This window comes from Felis catus, chromosome B1, assembly GCF_018350175.1.
Source record: "Felis catus isolate Fca126 chromosome B1, F.catus_Fca126_mat1.0, whole genome shotgun sequence".
NCBI lineage: Eukaryota > Metazoa > Chordata > Mammalia > Carnivora > Felidae > Felis > Felis catus.
In genome coordinates this window covers 120,296,952-120,307,432 of record NC_058371.1, presented here as the reverse complement: position 1 = coordinate 120,307,432, position 10,481 = coordinate 120,296,952, and the positions used below count along the sequence as shown (strand labels likewise).

General features: G+C 37.2%; 1 long non-coding RNA gene across 1 annotated transcript; it reads right to left on the bottom strand.

Moving 5' to 3' along the window:
* Positions 1-962: 962 nt before the first annotated feature.
* On the bottom strand, positions 963-10,070 carry LOC123385233. The gene is made up of 2 exons (XR_006597428.1): positions 9,788-10,070; positions 963-1,093 (listed from the first exon to the last, which is right to left on the bottom strand). It is a non-coding gene; the product is annotated as an uncharacterized LOC123385233 (long non-coding RNA).
* Positions 10,071-10,481: the final 411 nt, after the last annotated feature.

Below are 10,481 nucleotides of genomic sequence, written 5' to 3'. Positions count from 1 at the left end.
CTCTAAAATCTGGAATAATTTCAAAAAAGGGGGAAATACTCTTACAAGTTTGGTATTCTGCAAAATAAAAAATGAGAGCAACAATTTGAATTTTATTTTTAAATTATTGGAAATCATTAGAAATAATTGTAGGGTGTTGATTACCCAAACGCTATGAAACATCTTGATTATTTTCATTGCAACAATTTGTAATGAAATGTCATGAGTTTTATTTTTAATGCACTTTATGGTTTTTAGTTCTAAAGTTTTAGCAAGATAAAATTCAATAGCAAATAGTAAAAATAAGCTATCGAATAGCTTTTTCAGAAAAAGTATATACTTTCAAAAATGATTGGCTCTACAATGTTCTCCCTTGAATCTTTTTTTTTCAATTTTGTTTATTTATTTATTTTAAAATATTCATCCCTTGGATCTTTAAAACATAAGATGTAAGCAGAACTTTATATAAGAAAAAAAGTGAGTAAAAGTAAACCAATAGTTTACTATGGTAAACTATTTTCATTTACTATGAAAGTCACAGCAAATAACCTACTTAGGTTTAATGTGTTGTTGCATATTTTAAATAATATCCTTAGTTCTGAGTTAATTACTTATTAAAGCAATCATGATTATCATCAAATATGTAAGTAGGTATGTATATGGCTTGTAATAGAAATTTTGTATCTATGCCTCTCAGCTTACTTGTCAGAAATAAGGACAAGTTCAGTATCACCATTTATTTTCCCCAGGATGGTATACTGAACCCAAGCCTGTAGGCCATTAAAGGTTATAAAAATAGAGTTCTGTGGTCAAATAAAAATCTTGGAAATGTTTTGTAAAATTCAAACTCGTCCTTTAATATAAAGCTTCTTGTTCTATTTATGTGTTAATGTGAACTGTGGGCCTACAGCAGAACGATTATTTATTGGGTTTGTTAGACAATTGCATTCGTCAGGGTTCCCCATAGAAACAGAACCAATAGGCAATACATAAGGAATTTATTACAAAGGATTGGCTTACAAGATTATGAAGGCTGAGAAGTCCCAGGATCTGCCATTTGCAAGCTGAAGGTCCAGGAAAGCTAATGGTGGAGTTGCAGTCCAATCCCAAAGGCCTGAGTACCAGGGGAGTCAATGGCAGGAATCAAGAGAAATAATTAGGGAATATCTCAGGACCCGAGAACCAGGAGGCCTACAGTGTAAGTACAGAAGGCTTGAGAACTAGAAGTATTAAGGTCTGGGGGCAGGAAAAGGAGGACGTTTCAGCTCAGAAAGCAAATTTGTCCTTTGTCTGCCTTTTTTGTTCTAATCGGGTCCTCAGTGGATTAAATGATGCCCACCTGCACCGGTGAGGGAAGTCTTTTCACTCAGTCTACAGATTCAAATGCTAATCTTCTCTGGAAACACCCTCACACCCACACCCAGAAATAATGCTTTACCAGCTACCTGGGCATCTCTTAATCGAGTCAAGTTGACACATAAATTAACCACCACAACCTTGGATGTGGTGAAAGATCTAAACTTTGCCATTAAAATGATAGAAGGATTTCGATCCATGACATTTTTAGGTAACTAAATAAAAACATATAGCTTTTGCATTTTAATTGAGTATTTTTATTGTATTTTATGTCATAAGATGCCTTTTCTTTCAGCAATTGTTTGTTGACCCCCTATTAAAAATTAGACAATTTAAACTTGACCTAGATATCATAGTATGTTTTCCTGAGTTAAAAATACAACTCTCGTTCACTGTTAATCAGTCAAAGACCAGAAAAATAATGTAGTGAGCTAACAAAGCTAAGTTTATTAGACTTATTGCAGTTAGGGAGAATGCCAGCTTGACCAAGTCTTCATGAGAAAGGAGACCATCTATATCAAGACATAGCTGTTAGCACTGAGAATTGAGATGATCTTGGCTTTTTCCCAAATAATCTTTGCTCAGGAAAGATAACACCATAAACCAATAAATGTTTTCACTGTTTGCTTCAGGAAATTCATGTAAATCAATTTTTCTGAGATCACAGTCTGCTCATCTGGGTAAACAGCTCTCTTTTCAAACAGCAATTTACTCAGCAAGACTCACGTCAAAACCTTTGTTTCACTGTATCTGTCAACCCCAAATTATTATAAACTTTGCCCATTCCCAGTACATTCCTGTCCCTAGAAAATTTTGAAAGACCCACCTTAACTACTTGAACTCAGATGTCAAAGTCTATAAATCTTTCCCTCTACCACCCCGCTTCCAAGACACCACTGACATGGTATTCTGCTTTGCTACAGTTTTCATAAACTCAGCTTCATTAATTTATGGTTTGGTGATATTTTAGAAAATTCAGCAGTAGGGTCTCAAAGAGGGTAAATTAAGTAAGGATATTTTTAGAGTTTTAGCTCTTGGGCAGTGTGATTTTGTAAGTCAGGGAACTACCTGGGTTTGGGCAGAGTTTATACATAATAGTTTTGGATTGGTGAGGACAGCAAAGCAAGAGTTTTGAAGCAAATCTTGATAAGCAAGCTATTAGTCTTAATATGTGTACTCTTTTCCTCTACAGTGGTTTACAGTGTTATCTTTTAGGAGCAAATATATTTCATTGAGCAGGCAGAACATTTCTCAACTTGGTCCCAGTGTTGTTTCACATGGGAACAGAAATATATGCCTCCTCCTTGTAACTGTTTAATAAAAGGACAGGAGATCATGTTGGTTTTAGGTCTCATTGTCATGCAGATATACGATGAATATATATTCATTTGTTCACTGGAATACCTCGTTCGTTACTGGAGCATTTAAAGTAGGTCAAATTAAAAGAAGATTGTGAGGCTAACTACAAAAAATGGCTAATGTCCTACAGGACAATAAAATTGTAACATTTGTGTCTATCTTTTTTACTGGATAGACATCATGTAATTGCTTATAAGTGAATTTTTATTCACATATAAATAGCAAGTTTAACCAAGAACATTAACCTAAATAATTAAGTAATTCTTGGTTAGGCCTTTAAAAAAAATATTCAGGTATGACATTAGAAAAGATATGCCACCCTGCACTGGTGAGAGAGTTTTAGAAAAATTTCAAGTCTTAGAAAAATTTTAAAATACAGCAAAACATTTGGCCTCATTGCAAAAGAAATAAACTCCTTCATTTAACTGTCTGCTCCACAAAACCCAGCACTCTATCTCATTAGAAGTTTTAGACTATTGTACCCAGTACATGTTCAAGAGATCTCAGCTGAATTGCCTTTCCCTCAACCTCTACAATTCTACAGTCCTATGTTTTTATATGTAGCCCTGTTGATTCTGAGGTTTATGATTCAAGGTATTTACTATATATTACCTCATTTCATGTCTTGCTTTCCCTCCTCCCAGTCACTGCCATTACAGCTATTATCATCAGAATGCTTTAGCATAAACAACTTAAAGAGAGATGAATGAATGCTGATGATGCTTAAATGAGGCAATTTTCATAACTTTATCTGAATAACTAAAATAAAATCTTAAACAGGAAGACTGTAAATTAGGTGGACAATGATCTAAATATTTTAAATTAAGAAGGCACACTCATAGTTTTGGGGTTTTGTTCAGGGGGTAACCATCCCTGGAAAGGGTACAATCTTTATCATGGGACAAACAATTGTTACCCAGATTAGGAAGAAAGTGAAGCATAGCGATGAATGTGGTTGGAAGGAGAGTGTTGTTCTTGGATGGGATTTTGATGTATGATTTTCATCTGAAGAAAAGAACTACAAAAATCTTTGAGACAATGTGGAGCATGGAATGCTTGTGTATGATGGTAGTGGGAGGGAAATATCAGACAAAAATTAGAGGAAGAGGTGAGCAAACACAACCGGAGAGAATGTTATGTTTCAAAGCAACAGCAGTTTGGAGATATAAGTGAAACCACTTTTTCATAAACTAAAAAGCCAGAGTGAGAAATTTGACTTGATTTTTATGTGTTGAAAACAGGACTGTCATGTGTTAGAAAGCTAAACTGAACACAATGTTCAGGATGTAGAAAAAACTGAAATTGGATTGACCAGTTGAGAAACCATGGCAATAACTCAGACAAGAAGCTGTGAGAGTTTGGATAAAATGAAAACACACATCTTAGACATTTTGATGGATATGTTTACAGAATTTGATGACTGATTGAATATAAGAAAGGAAAAGAAGATAAGCAAAGATAAATCTACGATTTTTTAACGTTCATTTCTGAAATGAGGAGTTAGAGGTGTGGAGGTGGAACGGGGACAGAATCGTGAATCCAATTTAGGCATGCCAAATTCATGGGCTGCAGCTTCCAGTTGTGAGATGGATGCTAGAGGAAGAGGCTCAAAGTTGGGGAAGAAATCAGAGCTTAACATAGAGATTTGTGAATCCAGCATCATTCAACCTGTGAACATGGGTGATGTGTCTCCTGAAAATGGTACAGAAACTTAAGAGCAACTGGCAAAGTTCAAGGCCACAAGAGAAGATGCAGGAATCAAGAACAGCCATCAGGTTTTTTTTTTTAATTTTTTTTTAACGTTTATTTATTCTTGAGACAGAGAGAGACAGAGCATGAACGGGGGAGGGGCAGAGAGAGAGGGAGACACAGAATCGGAAACAGGCTCCAGGCTCTGAGCCATCAGCCCAGAGCCTGACGCGGGGCTCGAACTCACAGACCGCGAGATCGTGACCCGGGCTGAAGTCGGACGCTCAACCGACTGAGCCACCCAGGCGCCCCCAGGCATCAGTTTTTATAAGGAGGAACAAAAGAAAAGGTGCTGGGGAAAGAATATTAATTTTGGTCGGAAGAAAGCCATTCTTGGCCTTAGGGATTAAGGTTCATTTAGGGAAAGGAGAATGTAAATAAGTTAAGAAGACATGGAAAGGTGAGAATACAGAAACAACAAGTACAGACATAGTGCATTCAAGAAACCTGGGAGGAAGAAATGGTAGCACATGGGTGGGCACACTGAAAACAATGTTCAATGCAAGCATGTTGCTAATAATACAAACAAGAATATGATGGTTGAAGGAATGCATTAAATTAGTGAAAGAAGGAGCAAATTCCCCCAACAGTTAGGAAAAAGTAAGATCTAGATATTGGGATTAATTTTAGAGAAAATATATTTTTCAAACTAGATGGAAAGATAAGAGGATCAATATAAATGTACATATTGGTGGTATATACCATACCTATGATATCAGAGAAAAATTATGTAGATTCCCATAGGTAAGATAAGATGCACACTTATTTTGGAATGATGCAATATTTGGGAGATGAAAAGAAGTGGGAAAGAAAAGAGAGCTTTTTATAGCAAGAGTGTATCTGCACGTATTTAGTAAATCAGCATGGAGAAGTGACCCAATGCCCCTTCTTCCTACTCATTGCTATGGGTAGCAGGGAGTTCTTGGTGAAAAGCTACAAAGATTTGTTTTATGAGCACAGAGATCTTTTGGGCAGGAAGGGGTCAAGACCTGAAGTTCTTTGCTGTGAAGTAAAAAGTTATCAAAAACTTTAGAATAGATCAGGTATCTTTTAACAAGGCTGTACGGTAAAGAAAAAAACAAGACTGCTGAAATAAGAGACAGAAAGAGGAACAATGGGCCTGAACTAAAAGTTGGAAGGTTGTAGCTCCCTTAGGTGGCTTCCACTGGAACCGACTCTAACGCAACTGTCCTGTTGGCAACTGTCCTGTTGGACCATGTGTCCTAAGGAGGAGTCATGCAAATGAGTAAATAAAAACCCGTTATAAAGACCTATAACACTGGGGCTACACCTATGGGACAGCTGTTGCTGAGCATAAAATTGAAGATAGGTGTGTCCTCTGTGAGGACACTTGAAGAAACACTGCAAGACCAGCAGTTGCACTGAGAGGGCCTCGCACCAAAATGTTGGACCCTGTTGGTGTTAGCAATGACAACAGACCCTGCTCTTTACAAGTATTGGAGCTACGTTGTGAGAAACCGATGTAGGCCAGCAGGGGGTGCTGCTGTAGGTCAGGTCCTACAGAGTCATAATGGGTATATCTAATCTGTTCAAATGACTAATTTGGGGGGAATCTTTATGAAACCTTGGAAAGGAAAACTCAGTGAAAGACTGTTCTTCCTGCCAGTTTGGACATACAGAAGGTGAGTTTTTATATATTTACATACGAAGACTTCTGACCCAAATTTGTCTCCCATATGGATATGGATATGGAGAAATGGAAAGATACAGGAGTTTGTTATATTAAAACAAAAAGTCTATATATGTGTGAGTGTGTGTGTGTGTGTGTGTGTGTGTGTGTGTCTGTATACACATACATATGATATTTAGACTACAAGCTTTGCTTTGACAAATTATGATTTAAGTTCTGGTTCTACTATGTACTATCAAGTTGTGTGGTTTTATATGAATTATTTAAACTCTGGGAGAGGTTAAATGAGAAAAATAATACCTGCTTGGAGATATTTTACTAAGTAGTACAGATAGAGGCTATAGCTCAGTGCCGGGCTCAAACGTATGGTAATGGCAACTGCCATGATGACTTTTACTGTGTCAATTCTAACACCGTGTCAACACCTAACTTACTGAGTAAATTTCTATTTCAAATTTTAGAGCTGAATGGCAGAAGGATTATTTTTTAAAACTTGTCTGTGTTCAATTAAAATGTGTGTCCCAAGAAGAGGTTAGGAAATCTGTCAATGTTGACTGAAGAGGTGTTTCTTCCCTACTCTGGGTGATCTCTTTTTATGTGGAGAGTTTTTTGATAATGATATTCTCCTGGCCCCCTTCCACTTTCTTGCACGTTTTGCTCCATGGAGGATGAATGACTTAATTTGATGGGTCAGTTTGGTAGCAGAAATTGTTCATGCCTATCTCCCCCATTTGTTCTTCTTGGGAAGTGAGCTGGATACAAGGATCATGTATTTACCTTTCTTCCTGCATGCTGTGTGTACATGCTATCAGTAGCCCTGCAGGTGGGGAGGTCTGCTCCTGGGTGGGCATGCTTATCTGATTCTGGATGTCCATTTTAGACAGCCTACTTGCCCAGACACTTAAACCACATTTTTCAGTTTTTCGTTCTCACAGAAATTTTAATTTCCTCTTAGAAGCGTTCACCCTCATATGGGAGACAAACAAAAAGTGGTTCGTTATCAAAAACTCATATATTTTAGAAATTAGGAAAATTTTAAAAAATACAAGTGAGAGACAAACTTTAGCCTATGAAAGTATCCCAACCATCAACGTTTCTCCCAAGGGAAGGCAATTTATACTTAATCATGTGTCTCATGTAGTAGCAGCTAAAAACTCCAAATGAGGATAATCTGCTGCTATTACAGTTGCCAGCATTTTAGAATTTACAAAGTTGTTTCATAATGATTGTGATTTTTATATCAACCATACTTGTTGTAAATAGGCACAAGAAGGGTAGGGAGATTGACGTTAAGTGACTTAACTAACAATTGTTTTATATTCAATATCTCTAATATCTATTTTATGTCTAAACTAAATAGTATGGATCCCATTTTACAGACGTGGAAACTAAGGCTTGGAAAAGTTAGGTAACTTAATTAAGATAACAGAGTTGTGTTGTTCCAAAGCTCATGTTCTTTCTATTCGATCACCTTTGTCTTTAGAACTGATATGTGAATTCAAGTCCTATTTTACGTTCATGATACTGCTTAAGGTATTGAATTGGTTTTCATCTTACTGACATTTGTTTACTTTAATCTGATAATACCTACCGAGTTATTGCAATTCCATTTCTAATTTTAACATCAAAGGATAGAAACATAGGGTGTTCAGATATCTTCATTTCCTCAGCTAATAGCTTTGCTTTGCACAGACCACAAAGCTGAGCGCACCAAATTTGAGGATCAAAAGAATTTTAAATCCTACATACTTTAAATGTATACTTTATTTTAACCTGCTAGTGTCATTCATGCAGTTAGCAGCATGACTAAATGCAGAGACCATTTTAAGTTGTGATGGCTATAACTGGTCGGACAAGTACGCAAGAGAGAGAAATTATTTTTCGAGAAAATTATCAAAAGAAGGGTAAACACCGAGGGTCCACAAATGAGATTTGTAATGAGTCTAAGTCTGAGGTGCTCACATGCATGCGGGAAGTTTCTCAAAAGGAATGTATAGACTAAACACAACATTATCCTGAACCCTAAATGTAAACTTTACACAGGAAGCAATAAATGAAAATAATATTGAACCATTTTCTTTATCTTTTCAAAGCACTGTCATTTCTACTCCATTTCTACCATTTTCTAGAAAATAAATGAAAGTAACTCTCCAGGTTTGGGGAAATATTTTGAGAAATTTGCCAAGGAGAAATCTTACTGATTTATCATCCTTGATCTTAGAAAATTTGCTCTTCCCTTGCAAATTGTGACTTTTGTTGTTACTCAGAAAGCTGCCCCTGGGTGAGATAGTCTCAAATAGCTGATGGAATGGGCTTATTTCATAGGCATACTTTTTTCATAGAATGGGAATGAATGTTTCCTTTTCTTGAAAAATAGAACTGCATTTTGAACCAGATGAGCTGAACGTAAGCAGGGAGTCAGGGGAGGATAGTTTCCCAGAGGACAGGCTCTAGTTCACGTCAGGTACCCTCTCTTTAATGACAGAACAACTTCAGCCAAAGTTGTTCTGCTCTAGGAATCTTGTTCTCATCTATAAAATGAAAACAATGATACTACCTATTTGATATCTATATAGTTATTACTCAGAATACATTAAACAGTATTTTTTTTTCCCAGAGAGAGAGCATTCACAGGGGAGAGGGGCAGAGGGAGAGAAAGAGACAATCTTAAACAGGCTGCCCTCTCAGCGTGGAGCCCAACACGGGGCTTGATGCTACAACATTGGGATCATGACCTGAGCCAAGTTCAAGAGTCAGCCACTCACACAAGTGAGCCACCCAGGCACCTCTAACCAGTGCTTTTAAAATATCAGATACATTATAATGATTCCAGGCATGTTGGATATTATGATAGTGGCTATAACTCGTGCTCTGTCTCTCTCTCTCTCTCTCTCTCAAAAATAAATAAATGTTAAAAAAAAATAGTAATAATAATTAAGAGAAATTCCTGCCCATGTATTTAGAAAGTAAAGAAAGTTTGATATTCAAAAAATATATATTTTTGGGCTTTGTATCAAGATGCACTTAAAAAAATTTCTTTAATGTTTATTTTTGAGAGAGAGAGAGAGTGTGCATGCAAGTGGGTGAGGGGCAGAGAGAGGGAGACACAGAATCCAAAGCAGGCTCCAGGCTCTGAGCTGTCATCATAGAACCCAGTGTGGGGCTTGAACCCACCAAACATATGATTATGACCTGAGCTGAAGTCACACCCTCAACCGACTGAGCCACCCAGGTGCCCCAAGATGCACTTTTTTAAAAAGTTTACTTATTTATTTTGGAGAGAGAGAGAAAGAGAGAGAATGAGTGAAGGAGCGGCAGAGAGAGGAGGGGAGACAGAGGATCCAAAGTGGACTCTGGGCTGACAACAGAGGGCTCGATGTGGGGCTCAAACTCATGAACCCTGAGATCATGACCTGAGCTGAAGTCAGACACTTAACTCACTGAGCCACCCAGATGCCTCAAGATGTACCTTCTAAGTGAAAATATTTTATGAAAGGGACCTCTGGTCATCCTAGCCTTAACTTGTGTGCTCACGTGTCTGTGTATGTGCATGTGTGTATGTGCGTGTGTGTGCGTGTGTGAAATTTTAGTTCTTTATATGCTGTGTAAATAATGAATTAGAAAAAAGATTGCTCAAAGTTAATGAAAGTATTGAACTCAACTTTGAAATATTGGTATGGGTAGTTGAATTACCTCAGCCAACTTTCTGCATCAAAGATGAAGGACATCCTTTCCCAATTCTGGTTTATAAAGTCTCTTCCTCATAATGTCTTCCTTCAAGAAGAGAAGCTGACCAAAATGAGAAGGGAGGAGTATTGAGTGGAAATGATGATTCATTACCGCAACTCCCAGCAATAGAATAATCCATTCACACAGTTCTTGGTCATCTGTTTTTCTATGCTATTATGCTAATGAATCACTGCTGTTTACTGCTTGGGAGTAGCACCTTTCAACACCTGTAAGAAAGAAACGCTGTTTGAAAGTTGGCTTCTAGGTTAGAATGCCAACAAGTTTTGTGACATGCTCTGGTTCCAAGAGCCTAGTAGCAGAAAGGACTACATTCATATTCTAAACCTGAAGAGACTGCTTCTCTTAGGAAGTGTCTCACTGGAGTGAGATCTGAAAGTCACTGTCAGGCAAAAGAGACCTGATCTGGAATTTGTCCCTATTGACTCTGGCTTATTTAAAACAGAGAAGTACAAATAAGGAGATTGAACACTGCCTTTGCATCTTAAAGAGAATTTATTCTGTTTTGGATTTACTCTCTTGGCTGTGAACTTTCCAAGATATTTTGGGCCAAGATAGCAATTATTTCTTTTCTTAGCTAATCTTGGTCTGCAAATTCAGACTTCCGAAATTAATTCTAAAATCAGTCAATTATAAAAAA